Below are 17,665 nucleotides of genomic sequence, written 5' to 3'. Positions count from 1 at the left end.
CACCAATCAACACTTCCATAAATTTGCCAAATGGAAACTCTTTTCCAGCTTCACACATTGGCAGTATTTGCATTTCAAATATACTGTCTTCACATAATGTGTTGTGTGTTCCCAGTTTTTCATTCAATCTGTTGTCTGTTTCTAAACTAACAAAACAATCTAACATTTGTGTTTCTTTCTTTAACTCATATTGCCTTCTACAGGACCAATTAAGAAAGAAGATGATTGGGACCAATTAACTCATACTGCCTTCTATAACTCATATTGAGAAACATGGACTGTACCATTTATCTCAAGTTCCTTCAAAGGCTGCTACTCACAATCAAGCCAAGTTTCATTCTTCATCGTTGGCTTCAACCATTACCCAAAATCAATTAGATACCTGGCACTATAGACTTGGTCATGTTTCCAACTCAAGGTCACCTTATCTTAAACAGCTGGAGTCATCCATATCTTTTAATACCACACATGTTTGTGATGTATGTCATTTAGCAAAACAAAGAAAACTCTCATTTCCTGTATCTTAGTCTAGTTCAAAGAACAGATTTGATTTGATCCATTGTGATATATGGGGACCATTCAATGTTGTTTCCTATTCTAGTTTCAAGTGTTTTCTTACTATAGTTGATGATCATACTCGTTGTACTTGGGTATACATGCTCAAGATGAAATCTGAAGTTTCTTCTATCGTTAAAAATTTTTGCACAATGGTAGTAACCCAATTCAATGTTCCTGTTAAAATAGTGAGATCAGATAATGGTCCTGAATTTCTTTTAACTCAATTCTATAATGACCATGGCATTATACATCAAAGATGTTGTGTACAAACTCCACAACAAAATGGTGTTGTGAAAAGAAAACACCAACATTTGTTCAACACTCCCAGGGCCTTATTGTTTCAAGCAAATATGCCTTTACCTTTCTGGAGTGACTGTGTCTTAACTGTAGCTCACATTATAAACAGAATTCGAACTCGAATTTGATCAACACTTACAACCCATAGACATAAATCGTATTTGGTTGCCTTTGTTTTGCATCAACACTTACAACCCATAGACATAAATTTGATCAAAGATGTATCAAATGTTTATTCTTGGGTTATCCTTCTAACATAAAAGGTTACAAATTAATGGACCTTAATACTAATAAAGTTTTCATCTCAAGAAATGTAGTTTTTTTTTGAAAATATTTTTCCTTTGAAGGTTTTTTCACCTAATCCTGAATCACATTCTTTGTTATTCCCTCCATCAGCTTCTACATCTGATTTTTTTTATTCTTCTAATCAAACTCCTCCATCCTCTTCACATTCAACCAACAATCATCTAACATCTTTGAACAATGTTCCCATCCCAGATATTATTTCACCACAACTAGGAAAATCTTCAAGAATTACACGACGGCCAAGCTATTTGCATGATTTTTACTGTGGTACAGCTTCCAAGGTTTCACTTGCAACTTCTTCATCTGATATTGCTAATTGTTTTTCTAATAAAGGTATTCTATATCCCATCTCTGATTATCTTTATGAAAAACAATTATCTCCTTCTCATAAAGCTTTTCTAGTCTCCATTACAGCTTCTAAAGAACCCAAAACGTACAAATTAGCTACTCAAATACCTGAATGGCAAGCTGCAATGCAAAATGAATTTAATGCCTTGGAATTAAATAAAACTTGGGAACTTGTAACTCTTCCTCAACATAAACAGACTATTGGTTGGAAGTGGGTATTTCCAATTAAGGCAATGAGCTTTTGGAACTATTGAAAGGTACAAAGCTTGATTAGTAGCTAAAGGTTACACTCAACAAGTAGCCTAATTTTTTTAAAACATTCTTCCAATACAGTTGATACCAGTATGTTCACAACATTACATTCACGAGACTCGTATACATTAAACCTATCAAAATACTATACTAATTTCGGCAGAGTCCTGTTTAAAAATTGAGCATATCCATCCACGCACCTGTGCAAATATAACATTCTTCCCATACAGTTCATACCAGTATGTTCACAACATTACATTCACGAGACTCGTATACATTAAACCTATCAAAATACTATACTAAATTCGGCAGAGTCTTGTTTAAAAATTGAGCATATCCATCCACGCACCTGTGCAAATATAACATTCTTCCAATACAGTTCATACCAGTATGTTCACAACATTACATTCACGAGACTCATATACATTAAACCTATCAAAATAGTATACTAAATTCGGCAGAGTCCTGTTTAAAAATTGAGCATAACCATCCACGCACCTGTGCAAATATAACATTCTTCCAATACAGTTCATACCAGTATGTTCACAACATTACATTCACGAGACTCGTATACATTAAACCTATCAAAATAGTACACTAAATTATACCTGCTTATCACTTTACCTATTGCTGCTCTATAGATTCAGAATTAAGTAAATTACATTATGTACAAATGATACTCCAAACAATTACATTATGTAAAAATGATACTCCAAACAAGTTGAAATAAAGGAGAAATGATATATTCTATACAAATAGATGCTGTACAAATGAAGTCATTAGTAAATACATTTTGCCCAAATGAATAATAAATAAATACATTATGTACAAATGAAGCTGTAAACATATATCTGATGTACAAATCAAATTATGAACTAATTCACAACTGCATATATCGGCTACTCGGTACCGCATGGAGGTCGTCTCCGGTGTCGGGGTGGCTGCCGTCTGTGTCTGCCCTCACCTGGCTGCTCCTCCACGTCTGGTGTCCGGTCACGTCGAGTGGCTACATGTCTGTCGTCTCCGCCCACACGTACTGGAGATTCCCTCTCTAGGTGAAGCTGACAAGGAGCTATGTCGTATGTAGTCTCTGGACGAGTCTGAGCTGGCAAGCCGTGTGCGTCCACCTCCTCCGCATCGAGAGGGTCGTCTAGTAAGTACGACATCGACGGCGTCGCGACAGAGTCAGATTGATAATCGGCCGGTCTACTGGAGGGTCCCGTAATATCAGCAGCGGACGGCCCAAACACATACTCCTCATGTACAATGGGTGGTGAGAAGGTCGGACTCGATGGACGGCTGGAGGTAGCTGCTCGACCCCCTCGTACTGGAGCTGCTCGACCACCTCGTGGAGCCGGCATCCGGCGTGGGGTAGGGATCCATCGCCCGTCCTCGTAGACAATGTCCAAACCAACTCTCGCTAAATCGCTCACAACAGGGTCTGATGATAGCGACTCCACCTGGTGTAATACGTCAGCCTGCATCATATGAAAATAGTGTTTAAAACAGTGAACTACTAATCATCACGGTAACAAATTAGGTACACGTTTGAGTAAGCGTACAAGGCTCATATAGACCGCTGCAGTCCTATCTAAGAAGCGACGTGTGATCGACCTGTACCACGCGTAATATGGATCCTCCGGACGCATCGGGCCATCTGCTCGGACTCCCTCGACAAAGTAGTCGTGCCTATGTACCCACATACTCACGTACATGGCGTGCTCCGCTGCCCAATCTATGTTCCCCTTACCGCGACCATCAATATCGTGCAAGTCCTCCCCACGTACATCCACCCCTGAGGTACAGAAGCGACCAGGAATGCCCTGTCGAAAGCCAAACTGGCGCATCACTCGGTCTGGGAGATGCCACTCGACAATATGAAAACATATAAGTGGCACTCGGGCAACCCAGAGGTCTGATCCAACTGCATAACCAGGTGGTAGGTCAGCAACAATGTCATCCGTGTAGGGCGCCCATACGAACTGCGCGTAGACATATAGTAAATGTCAGAGCTGGGACGGGAATATATGCAAAGGTTGAAATAGCCGTAAATACACATAACGGAGACTACCTCGTGCTCCCGGTGCATGTCTAGCTCGAATCTGTACCAGGGCAGCGTGTGTTGCGCAACATTAGGCCCCAACAACTGATCCCTCCACCTGTACACAATAGAACGTAAGTTAGCAAGGTGTAACCACTACTACGTACGACAACTAAAGCAAATTATTTTTAGTTGAGTTACTAACCTCCACGCGAGTGGAGTTGGGTCAATTGGTCGTCCGTCCTCATCCCTCTGAATAAGATGTCGGACACCGCGGCGCGTAGGAGCTAACGATGTGAATCTCTCCCACGCCCAAACCTGCAATAAGCGAAGTGCTCCTCCGATCTGTGAGTGCGACACGTTAGCGGCGCGGCACATCTCCCGGTACAGCCAAGCTAACGTCGCAGCACCCCAACTATAATAGGGTATCTCTGCTCACTCCGCGAGCAGTGGAAGGAACATCAAGTGTGCGTAACTCCCCGATAGGTCGCAGAACAGCGTCCCACATATCAATCGCAGCATGTGGGCATGTGCGTGACACGCTATAGTCTGATCATCAGCATCAGCCGGATGCTGGCGAAACATCTCCCCCTCTAGAAACCGCATGCGAATGGGGGCACCAACAAGCTCACTGTCTGGGGGCACCACTCCTAACAATCTCTCTCACATGCGGCGAAGTCCTCCCCCCTGACCAACGCCTCCATCCTGTACTGGTCCAGCTGTACGACCAGTGACGGGCAACCCATCAATCGGTAGCCCTAACAACACCGCGACATCCTGTAATGTGATAGTCGCCTCCCCGTGCGGCAAGTGGAAAGTGTGTGTCTCTGGCCTCCATCGCTCGACCAACGCGGTCACAAGATGCCAATCCAACTGGATATGGCCAATATGATATATCCCATAAAAACCTGCCTCACGTATCCAATCAATAATGCGAGGGTCTGCACCTATCCTATCCTGTACGCTCTGACTTCCCCCTTGGCAATATAAGACGTCAGCATGCAAATCGGTCCATGCACGACTGGACCGGTGCCGATCGCCCATAGACAGTACAGTAGTATCGGACGGCCCTGGATCGATCCTGCAAAAAAGCCAGAAGATTGAAAGCATGAACATAGAAAGCATAAGAATTGAGTATCTGTCCCCGGTGCTTTGTATGGTGGAAACGAACAAAAATCTCAAGGGTTATCCTATATGTGTACAAATTAAAATGTCTCACCAAGTTTTCATCTGAACATACACTATTCTCGATTTATGGTCACAGTGACTGAATTGCTCAGAGACAAATTGAGTATGGAGCATTCGCGTGTTCACCGAGAAATTAAAGTGGTCAGAGGATTTAACATTTGGAAAAAAAATTTTCATAAGGAATTAGCAGGTGAAAACTTGTCGTGACGCCTTTTAGTGAGAGTACGCAAATCCCAGATCACCTATAAGTTCTAGGTCAGTGCGAAGGTCCAGCTGCATCCCCAGGTTGGGTCCTTCTCGGACATCTTGTGCGGTTATGTCCTTCTTGACGGCATATGCTACATGTGATATGTTTCCGACCTTCCCGAGCATCCATCTCGTTATGTATACGTAAGCTCCTAGGCCGACCTTTATGTCTAGCGTGTGCAGGATTTTCCTGCAAGTTTGGCAACGTGCAAGTTGGCCAATATGCCTCATGCATGATTGGATAAAATTCTGCAGCATATGTTGCATAGTGCTCGGCAGTGCTCCAATATGGCTCAACAAACTGGCTCACATTTAGTCGTGTCTCGGCACAAGCTGCAAGAAGGTGCGAGCAGGGATAGTGTAAAGATTGCCACTTCCCGCAGGAGCATTCGCGCCTTTGGATGCTCAAAGTTTGGACATTGTTTCCTTTATGGGGTCCCCGCTACGCGGTCGTGATGCTAAAAGTACCCCTAGATCGGTTGAACGTCATGACTCGTTGTCCGGTCGCCTTCAACTTCCTTCTTTCCATCGCTAGCAATATATGCGGAGTTAACGTATTTCCTCCAGATATTGCGTTACGAGCAGACTCCCGTCAGCTATTAAAGTAATGTGCAACGCGATAAAATGTTAGTTGCACGAGAGCCGTAATGGGAAGGCTACGTGCGCCTTTTAGGACGGCGTTGAAACATTCGACCAGGTTGGTCGTCATGTTTCCATACCTCTTTCCACCGTCGTGGCACTGAGTCCACATATGAGGAGGGATCTGATCGAAGAACGCCTTGGCTGGCTCTCCACCCTCGTCGAATATCCTCTCCATCCAGGTGTCAAATTTTCTCACCTGATGCTCCCTTCCGGCTCGCTCAGCCATTCGCTTCATATTGACACTCCGCACTTTCGTATTGAAGTTGCTTACGACATGTCGAAGGCAAAATCAGTGGTGCGCACATGGTGGTTGCCAATCAGGATTGTGCTGCACCACAGCGATAATCGTGGATGTCGAACTGATATGAGGCAAATGTCATCCCTGTCGGTAATCAAACACAAAGAACACAGAAACCAATTCCATGTGTCGAGGCTTTCCTCTTGCACAATAGCGAATGCAAGGGGAAATATTTGCCTATTTGCATCGCGGCACGTTGCAATAAGGAGTTTGCCCTTGTACTTACCGTACAAGTGTGTCCCGTCGACACATATAACGGGAGGGCAGCGACGAAAACCCTGAATAGATGCTGCAAATGACCAAAATACAGATATGAAGGTAGCGCTGTTAGTGCTACCTGTAAGCGGAGTTGACCTCCACTTGACTGTAGTCCCAGGATTGTACGCGCGCATCGCTTCCATCCACTTCGGTAACGTTTCATACGATTTCTCCCAATCACCGAAGACTTGGGCTATTGCCTTCTGTTTGCCCAACCAAACCTTCTTACAAGATATTGAATACCCGAATCAACGATCAATGAACTCCTTCAATGTAGCGATCGACGTCGACGCATCTCCCCTGATCATAGTCACTATCTCCCCAGCAATGAGGGCCGACGTGATTTGGTTATGGTCCTGCGATATAAGCTCATTCAGACACGTATGCGGACCACTATATTGGGTGATTTCGAAAAAAACGGTGTATCATCCGATACATGGCACGCAATCTCCACGCGCAAGCGTGGTCCTTACACCTAGCAACCCACAACTCAGGAGTAGATCGCACCACATGGAAGTCATGGTGCGTGCGAGCGTGATATATTCGCACTGCGGCGATCAGCTGATCCTTCGAACCGAAGAGCATCCCCTTACTCAACTCAGAGGATTCTTCCCAACGAGTGACGTGTATGGGAAGCTCATCGACCGTAATTAAATCTGCAGCACCTAGGTTAATTTGACCGTACATCGGAAGCTCGCCGATGAATTGCGCGTCAAACGTTGCGTCGTCCGTGTCATGGTGAGGTAAGTTCACATCATCGGGAACATCATTTAACCCTTCACCCATTTCCTGCTCGTGCATGTGTTCGTCTTCAATATGAACATCATTTGTAATGTTCATGCCCTCGTCCAATGCGTCGTTCGCAATGGCAAACAACGATGCTGGTACCGCACTCGGGACGTCTTCGCAACCTCCTTGCGGAAACGTGTGAGGAACAGGTGCTTCGTAATCCGACGGCTGGAATGACGATCCCGGATATTCATTAAAATCGACCGTGGACATAGCACGAACCTCCCCACCAACATCGACCTGATGTGTTTGTTCGGTGTCTTCACCGACTTCACCCAATTGCTCCGCGGGCTCATCTGGTTGCCCAACTGCAATTACACCCACTTGAGGAATAGTCTCGACATACAAGTGCATCGTCAAATATGTCTCACCGACACAGTGTGCGTCCAATACAATACGCAACCCATAATCATCTGATATCGGAACAGCTTCGTAGACCGCTGTATTATTTAACTCTCGCGCAGGGTATCTTGCGGTCACCTGCAATGCATATTGATCTGGATCGATATGCGAATATTTATATATCTTCGTATATAATTTACTTAATTTACACCTACGGCCAATTCGAATAAGTCGAACTGGCCAACTATACCTAACACCATCTAATGCGGTTATGATGTTCCCCCCTATATATAAAAATACCGTGACTGGATTACTGCTTGAGCTTCCTGCCATTTAGATCGGCGATCGAGAAATAAAACAAACCTATGCAACACAAAATTGTATGTATAAGTGATGTGTAAATGAAACGAAATAACTAATAACTATAAACCAAATAGATGTATACAAATTCTAATGAATGAATGAACTTAGAGTTTGGACCTAACTTTCCCACGAAGAAAATAAATAGATGAATTCAGTGTCTATGAATAAATAACATGAATATGTTTTGATTTTCCCCATATGACATATACTTCGGATTTTCCGAAAATTTGTAATTCAACTTAGAATCCAAAAAACTATTAAATGGTGCTCTTAAGAGTAATTTTTTCAAAATGGTACTTCGTACTCTACCTCATTATTTGTTGGGTTGCCACTTAATTTGAAGTTCAATTTTGTTAAGTAGCCATTTGAGGATTCATTGCTAATCCAAATAGCCATACTCAAAGGAGTTGAATGGATCTTTTGGAAAAATGTTACTTAGGATGCATAACATCCCAATTCATGAAATGGGAATGCGATTGTCTTATGGCAAGTGCTTTAAAATGTGAACACTACATTTATATCGATATATTGGTGAAAAATACGCTCGAATCAGAGGAAAAAAAACTCATTAGTACTCTCCTCTAATAATGTGACCTTTTAGCTATCATCTCTACAGTGTTCCCAGTCAACGTCATCGACGATGACTAGTTGAGGCCGGCTTCGCCCTCATACCATTGGATCTTTAATGGTGCTCTGTCGACTGTGGCCTCCTCAGGCACCCCCCACCCTAGGATCTTATACATATGGGGCTTTTTTCATGGAATTTTTTATCTTAATTTGATCCCTAAGGAACCGCATTTTTTACAACTGCTGCACCCACCAAATAACTCGGGTAATCCAACTAATTGTCTTCTGCTACTTTAGGATTGTAATGATGGTCAGCTATTCAAGCACCTTTCTTGTTTGGCATTTTCTATGCAGTGTAGCAGTTGCCTCTATTTATATATTGGTTGAAGCCATTGTTCTATTACATAGGATGGACTAATGACAGAGGATGGGTGAGATAACCTTTCATAGCTAGAGCTGTGATTATGTGAATATTGCCTCTGTGTATGTGATTTTGGGTGAGTTAGAATTGAGTAGATTGTTGGAAACCAAGTAGTAGGCTTGTGAGTATTGGTGAATAAAATACAAAAGAAATTTAGGCTATGAGCTTGGAGAACTAAGAAAACTCTTCACTCAAATAGAAGTTGTCAAACAATACGAAAACATGATCATCTGAGTCTAATAGAGGGATAACTCATTGATGTCCATACAGCAAGTCACATTATAGTTGGATTCTTGAGTAGGCAGACAAAGAGGTAATAAATTTTCTTTCATTTTCATAGCCTACACACACACACCCCAAATACTAGTGTCAAAAACATGTTTTAACATTCTTCTCAAAATGGGTTAAAATTGGAGTCTCATGTATGAGAGAGAGATTGTTGGAATTATTGTGAAAGGTACTAAAAATCAATTATTAAGTATTTGGAAAGACTGATCCTATGAGTTAACTTTTGAAATTGAGAAGACGTAGCATCCAACAATATATATATATATATATATATATATATATATATATATGCATCATTGTGCTGTGCTAGCCCTATTTTTTTTTTTTTATTAGTTTCTTGAAGAACTAATTCATAAATCTAGAAATAAAATAAAATTATTTAGTTAAAGATTAGAAAAGTGAAAAAGAAAACATATTATATAAATATGTTTCTTTATGTAGTCATTTTTCAGTTTTTATTTTCAATTTTTAACTATTTATGAAAAAAATTTAAATAGAATTCAAAGTTATATATCTAAAAAATTATAAAAGCAATAATATAATATTTTTCACAATTTTTCAAATGTCATGTAAAAAAAAGATTTTATTATCAAATAAATTTGGATAGTACAACAATTAATTAAACTAATTATAATAAACTGTATTTTTATTTTTATAATATTTTTAATATATATTCTTTGTAATTTTATTTTTTAATTATATATTTAAAATATCAATTGATTTAAAAATAATACATAAATATTTTGTAATTACAAAATTTAGGTTATATTAATTTTCATAAATATTAACCAAACATATTGTCAAATTTTAATTTTTCAAATAGCCCTAAATTAACTGGAAAAAATAAAAAAAATAAAGGGAAGAGAAAAGCCTGACGATGTGTTCAATGTTTAGAAAATAATTCTCAATTTTCAGATTTTTTTTTTGTACATTATAAAAATATCACCTTTTTTTTTTTTGTTCTTCAGCATTAATATAACAGTCGGAATTTTTTTTTAAAAAATTTTCAACATAATTATTAATAACCTGAAAAATAAGGTATAAGATCCTAAGATCTTATACATATGACAATACAATTTATAATTATAATGTGCACTCACATGAATTGAAAGCATCAATTAAAATCATATAATTTACATGTTATGTTCACAACTTTAGTGCATGTGCCCAATTATATTAAAAACAGTACAAGAAAATTTAAGAATTGAATAACAAAATTTCCCATTTTGAAAGTAAACCATATGATCTAATTATAATTGCACAATTATTCAAACGAGTAAAAGGAAATTTAACTAATTTTGTGAGTGGATGAAACTTCAAAAATTTCTAAGGCAAGAAAGATAATGCATTTTGAAATGAAACAACAATCCAAAATAAATAAATAAATATTGAACTACAATTTGAATGGAAAAAATAAAATATTATCAGCAACAAATTAAATTCAAATACCCAAACAATAAAATATTATCAGCAAAAAATTAAATTTAAATACCAAAACAATGAAATACAAACCTTAAGAGCAGTGTTTGTCCACGATTCTTTTAACACAAATCACAAACTCTCTCTCGGATTATCAAAGCTTTCGATGAAATAAAAATAACGTAAAAATCTAAACACTGAAGATGGAAAACATAACTTACCCCATTTCCTTATATAACTTGTAATGTGATGAAGCCCCCAACGGTCACCTGCTCGGCTGTCTTCCTTCAACGGTCACTGCTCGGCTCTGCAACAGTCTGTTCGCGCAAGAAAGGAGGAAGAAAGAATTGGTCAGGTTATTTTCAAGCAAATTTCGCTACTTGGAGTAGCGAGATTTGCCACGCATCGACATCCGGCTGGAGGTAATTCAAAAGGAGTTGGCAGAGCATTAATTATCAGAACAAAATCTCGCTACTTGGAGTAGCGAGATTTTACACGTGTCAAATTCTGGTTCGCAGACAGTTACACGCGTCGAAACGTGACTGCCGGAGTGTTATTTCCCCCAATTAAATCTCGTTACTTCGAGTAGCGATAATTGCCACGCGTCACCACTATCCCTTTACGAAACAGTAAATCTCGCTACTTGGAGTAGTGAGATTTGGTTAAAAATTATTACTTGGACTAGCGAGATTACGTCAGAGTCATTCTGTGAAAAACTTCCCAGAATGAGGTATTCTTTAATATATATTTTTAAAAAAAAGTTAAAACGGGAAAAAAATATGGCCTGCACACGGCTAGACACGTATTAGAGACACGTATCTAGAATTTTTTTTCGTTTAAAAAGCACTGGACACATTTCGACACGTTGGGATGCGCACGGAATATGAAACGCAACCTTTTGGTCCAATTAACCAAAAAACAGAAAAACAGACGAGGGGAACGCGGACAGAGACTGCGCCAGTGAACCCTAGCTCTTGCTCGTGAGTCTACTTCAAACCTCTGGCTCCCTCCCAGGCTCCCACCCTCCGTCGCCGGGCATCACACCCCAGAAGGAGAAGACAACGACTTCTGAGTTCTGAACCAGTGAATAAGTGAACCCTAGCATCGCGAGTCGCAACCTTCGAACTTTCCTCCCAGCCTCCATCGCCTGACTTTGCAACGTTCGAACCCCAGCCGTGGCCGGACATTGTAGCAGTGCAGCCTCCATCGCTAAACGTCGCTTTGTGGAAGGCTTGAATTCTTCTTAAGCCGTGAGTCCCCCTCCTTGTTGGTCTTCTGGGTTTTGTTGCAGATTAAATGCCTTTTTTTTTGGCTTTTTGGGTTTGTTGAGCTCGTTTCTGTCACTTTCTAACGTGCGTTGGAGTTGAATTCTCGGGAATGGAGATTCAATACTTTTAAATGGGGGGTCAAAGTGTAAAACTTATATGAATACGAATGTCCGGCTCTTCCAGGTTTAGTGTGTCAGCAGGTCATTTGCGTGTGTGGTCGTGCTGCACTGTGTTTGAAATTTCAGTATTTCGTGGTTACATACTTAAATACAAAACTGATGTTAAAAAAATTGGTGGATGATGAACAAAATTGGAGCATGTTAAAAAATTAATTATGAACTCACACAATAGTTTGTTTTCATTTTTTAAATTCTTTATGAGTATGATTAGAGTCTGTACTGAATTAGTGAATCTTATGTGATGGTAATGGTTTCCAAGAGTTCTTCATTGGATGCTAATGCCCCTCTTTGGGCCTATGTTCCTAAATATATACATTTTTTAATTTTAATTAACTAATGTATCCAAACCGTATCGTATCCTTGTTTTTACAAAATTGTCATATTGCTGTATCAATATCGTGTCGTATCTGTATCTCGCATCGGTATTGATGCATTTTAGACCGGAACCATTGCCATGACATATTCATAACCGCATGTAGGTTAACGAACCTTCCCTCCAAGTTAGAATCATATATCCAAACCATGTGTCACGGTTGCAAGACTCTAAGGCCATGACATTTTCCCCGCTCCATATTGTTAACGTGCTCGTTGATGAACATGTTCAATGACTTCGGTAGCATTCCTTGAAACACAAAGTAGAAGGCTTTAGAGCAATCTAGCTCCAAAACCCAACTCTTCACAACATCTAGACTTGTCTTAGATCCCACGATACGCTCGAACCCAATCTGATCCAAAGATGCTCGTGGAACACATCTCTGAATCCAAGGTATTCAAACCCACACAGATCAAAAGTCGAATCATGAATGTAGGTTCTTCTGATAACCATACTCTGATATATATATTTGGATAGCAAAATAAATTCATTAGACAGAATAAGAATGTACAATCAAGAGAAGAGACATCTGTTTATCAAAGTGTGGGAAACCCGAGGAAAACAAAATAAGAAAACCAAAAGATGTAAAAAACCATCCAAAAAATATCAGCACATCCTAAGAAGTCAATAGAGAAAGCCAATCTCACTTAATATCTGAGAAGCATATCACCTTGAAATTACCATTATCCAAGCACCACAGAGAAGCTAGAAAATGAATGTTCTTTGGCACTAACAAAAATGTTAATTTCTTCCTTGAAAATATACACGAGTTACGTTCCTTCCATAAACCCCAAAATATTGCAAATAAAGCTCTAATCCTTAGTGATTTTCCTTCCTTCTTTCTCCCAAACCCAATAGAACATATTATGAAGAACTCCTTCACTATCCCTAGACAAGCCCTTCTTTCTCCAAAATAACTGAATAACTTGTTCCAAACCTTCCATGCAAAACTACAGTGCAAGAAAATATGTGGAGCATATTTTGAGCAATTAAAACAAAGCACATATATATTTGGAGAGAGAGCCTTTAAAAGCTTCCTAATCTGCAGCAAGGCATTAGTATTTATCTTATTAAGCACAACCAACCAAATCAAAGCTTTGATTTTAGGGGGGATTTCAGCCTTCCAAGTAGTTCTATGTAGATGGAAGGAAAAGTTAATGTTGACCAAGAATTCACAAAAACTATGCAAAAATAGACCCCTAAAGGATCCAAAAGCCAAGATCGGCTATCAACTTTATAAGATATCTGACAATTTTCAATAGGACCAACAATGAAGATAACTCATTTGTTTCTCAATCGTTCAAAGATCTCCTAAACTGAAAATTCTAAGAAGGTAAGGGACCATTCAGATCAACAAGGAAAGAGGAAATGGATTCATTTTTGTTATGAGCTTAGTCCGAATAGGCGAGGAAAAGAGGTGGACAAGACAATAATCCCCAACAAAAGATTTTTCCAAAAAATGAATATTACACCCTTTACCTAACACAAATTTAGTATGAGGAATAAAAAGTGGGTAAATATGAGAAATAGCTTTCCACAAACTTTTTGAAGAGCATCTAGAACCCAAATTGGTAACCCACCCATTCCTGCCAAGTCCAAGCTTGCTTTAATAACTTTATGTCGCAAAGAAGAATCCTCTAAAGGGGATCACCAAAGCCATTTGACGAACAGAGCCATGCTTTTAAACACCGAATTTCCAAGGCCCAAACCTCCCTCTTGTTTAGACCTACAAACTAAATCCTAACTCACTGAATGATCCCTAAATCCCCCTATCCCTAACCTAAGAAAATCTCTCATAATCCTTTCGATCTTACTAGAAACACCCATTGGAATTTTATAAATAGAAAGAAAATACAACGGGATACTAGAAAGACAAGCTTGGATTAGAATAATCCAACCTCCAAGGAAAAAAAGGTTCCCTTCCACCCGTATAGATGCTTGGACACTCTTAGTTACTAGGTCCCAAAAGCTAACTGACCTAGGATCACCCCCCAAAGGGACCCCTAGATATGACAATGACGAATCCAACTCAACGCGCTCCATCTCCAAAGATAACCCTTGAAATCCTTTCAAAAATGTGGAGAAGCCCTAAAATATTCAAAAAAGAAGGCCTGTGGTCCTCCAAGAAAACAATGGTATTGTTAGTGAATTGAAAGTGTGAGACTGTAATCTCCTCCCTCCCCACTTTCAAACCTTTTACTTAACCTCTATCCACCGCCCTATCAACCAACCTACTCAAAGCATCCGCTACTGAACAAATAGGGAAAGAGGATCCCCTTGTTTAATCCCCTTTGTGGCCTAAGCCAAGATTTAGGTTTGCCATTTACCACCATTGAGTAAAACATGTTAGACATACAACCTTTCATCCATATTCGCTATTTGAACCCCTTATAAAAGTCTTATCCAGAATGCTCCAACTCACTGTGTCATAAGCCTTTTTGAAATCCAACATGAAGATGAAGCCCTTCTTCCTCCTTCTAATGTCCTCAACAAGTTCATTTGCAATCAAAATGGCATCCACAATTTGTCTGCCTCCGACAAAAGCACTTCTTATCAAGCACCCAATCAACCTATTAGCAAAAACTTTGGTGATTATTTTATAAACACTGGATGCTAAACCAGTAGGCCTATAATTAAAAATCTTAATTGGCCTACTTATCTTCAACACCAAAGTAATGAAGATAGAATTAATACTCTTAAAGCCCCATTCACAAAAAATTCACTGAAAACCTTCATCATGCCATTCTTCATTACCTGCCAACAATTGATAGAAAGCTAAGGTGCTGTTTTGTATCACTGTAAAAAATTAGAGAAACGAAAACCAGAAACTAGAAACTAGAAATAGAAACAAAAAACTAGAAACCAGCAACCTGTTTGGTTAACATTTGTAAAACTAATATAAATTAAAAGTTTAATTAGAAAATGATTATTTTCATCTTTAAATCAAATAATATTATAGAAATATGATTAAAATAACAAAATTTTTGGGCACGTCCTTACAAGGTTTGGAAAATCAAGTAACCACTTTTTGCTGGCTGTTGAGGCTGAATTACACCGTACAACTGCTTTGGAAAAAAATGCACGTGACTTGAAGAGAACTGGTGCGAAAGGTTTAAGAGAATTGAAAGGTTTATTCAGTTCAATTAATTATGGTTCTACTTCATCTAGGTGCAGTGGTATTAATAGGGAGCGGGCTCTCTCTGTTTCTAAATGAATTTGAAGATACTTTCATGGAATGTCAGAGGATTGAATGAGGTTGAGAAGAGGCTTCAGATTTGTAATGTGGTGCGTACATGGAAACCTGATATTGTATGTTTGCAAGAGACTAAACTTGAATGGATTACTAGAGGAATTGTCCGAAGTATATGGAGTTGTCCATATATAGACTGGTTGTACTTGGGTTCAGAAGGTGCTTCTAGAGGTATTGTCCTGATGTGGGATCGAAGGGTAGTGAAAAAGATGGAGGAAGCAGTGGGGTATTTTTGTGTTTCATGCAAAATGTCGGTGATCAATTTGAGTGTGCTTTCACAGGTGTTTATGGGCCAAATTTGAACAAGAGGCGTAGGAAAATGTGGGAGGAGCTGACAAAGCTGATTAGTTGGTGGGATTCGCCATGGTGCCTAGGAGGTGATTTTAATATAATCCGTTTCCCCTCAGAAAGACTAGGGGCTGTAAGTTATACTTGGGCTATGCATGAATTTTCGAATTTTATCTCTTTGCATAGGCTGATGGGTATATCTATGGAAGGAGGCCTTTACACTTGGTCCAATTCTTCCTCCGCTTCTAGAATAGATCGGTTTCTTTTCTCTCCGTTCTTGGCGTATCACTTCACTCAATTTTCACAGAGAAGGCTATCCAAAATACTTTTTGATCACTACCCAATTCTGTTGGAAAAGGGGGGGGGGGGGGAGTCATGAGAGAGGTAGAACACCTTTTCGCTTTGAATATATGTGGTTGAGGGTGGAGAACTTTGTTGATAAAGTGAAGGAGTGGTGGGCATCCTATTCGTTCCAAGGAAATCCTAGTTTCATACTGGCTAAGAAATTGGCAGCATTGAAGTTGGATTTAAAAAATTGGAATGAGGCAGAATTTGGGAATGACACTGTTTAGATACAACAACTTTGGAACAAATTGAATGACTTGGATGTTAGAGAGGAAGCTCATCCTTTAACAGCCGAGGAAAAGTTAGAACAAGCTACTCTCTGCACCAATATTGAAAAGCTCACTCTTTTAGAAGAGATTAGTTGGAGGTAGAAGTCTAGGGTGCTACATTTGAAGGAGGGGGATGCAAATACCAAATTTTTCCATAGAATGACTAATTCTAATAGAAGAAATAATGGTATTGAGAGCCTTGTGGTTGATGGTGCCTTGTTTTTCGATCAAGGTATGATTGCTGATTACATCACTCAATTTTTCATGAATTTATACTCTGAGCAACAAGTTAGTTGATCATTCCGAGAAGTCTTAGTATTTCCAAGAATATTCGATGATAATGCAGATTGGCTAGATAGACCATTTGAGGAGGCGGAAATTTTTGGTGTCATACAAAATTTTAATGGTGATAAATCACCTGGACCAGATGGATTTACAATGGCTTTCTTCCAAGCTTGCTGGGGGATTCTCAAACCTGATCTTATGGCTGTGTTCCATCATTTTTTTGCTAAAGGATAGTTTGAGAAAAGCCTGAATGCTACTTTCATCACTCTCATTCCTAAAAAAAATGAAGCAATTGAAGTAAAGGATTTTCGCCCTATTAGTCTTGTTTTTGGGGGGGGGGGGGGGGGGGGGGTTTTATAAGATCATTGCTAAGGTCTTAGCCACCAGACTTCGCACGGTTATGGAAGATATAATTTCAACTTCACAGAATGCTTTTGTGAGGAACGGGCAGATTCTTGACCCTGTACTTTTTGCTAATGAATGCCTTGATAGTAGATTGAAAACTGGGATGCCAGGGCTACTTTGCAAATTAGATGTTGAGAAGGCTTTTGATCATGTAAATTAGGGTTTTCTTATGTAGTTACTAGAACGGGGGTGGGTTCTCTGCCAAATGGAGGCAGTGGATTTTCTTTTGTATATCTACAGTTCGTTTCTCCATTATGATAAATGGCACTCCTTTGTTGAGACAAGGTGACCCATTGTCTCCTTTGTTGTTTGTCTTGGTTATGGAAGCCCCGGGGAGAATGTTGGATAAAGCTGTCCATGATGGTCACATGTCAGACTTT

At 39.6% G+C, this 17,665-nt stretch overlaps 1 protein-coding gene across 4 annotated transcripts in view; it reads left to right on the top strand.

The window, feature by feature from the left end:
* The first annotated feature begins 11,489 nt into the window (after positions 1 to 11,489).
* The window catches only part of LOC131154045 (myb family transcription factor PHL7-like), a 46,912-nt gene continuing 40,736 nt past the window's right edge, over positions 11,490 to 17,665 (top strand). For 3 of the 4 annotated variants that reach the window (XM_058106523.1, XM_058106520.1, XM_058106522.1), the window contains exon 1: positions 11,490 to 11,873. The gene's annotated coding sequence lies outside the window, so the exon portion shown is untranslated. The remainder of the gene's footprint in view (positions 11,874 to 17,665) is intronic. The other variant, XM_058106521.1, reaches the window with a different exon arrangement.

This window comes from Malania oleifera, chromosome 4 (assembly GCF_029873635.1).
Source record: "Malania oleifera isolate guangnan ecotype guangnan chromosome 4, ASM2987363v1, whole genome shotgun sequence".
Taxonomy (NCBI): Eukaryota; Viridiplantae; Streptophyta; class Magnoliopsida; order Santalales; family Ximeniaceae; genus Malania; species Malania oleifera.
The sequence above is the reverse complement of the archived record's forward strand: the minus strand, read 5'-3'. Positions and strand labels throughout refer to the sequence as shown.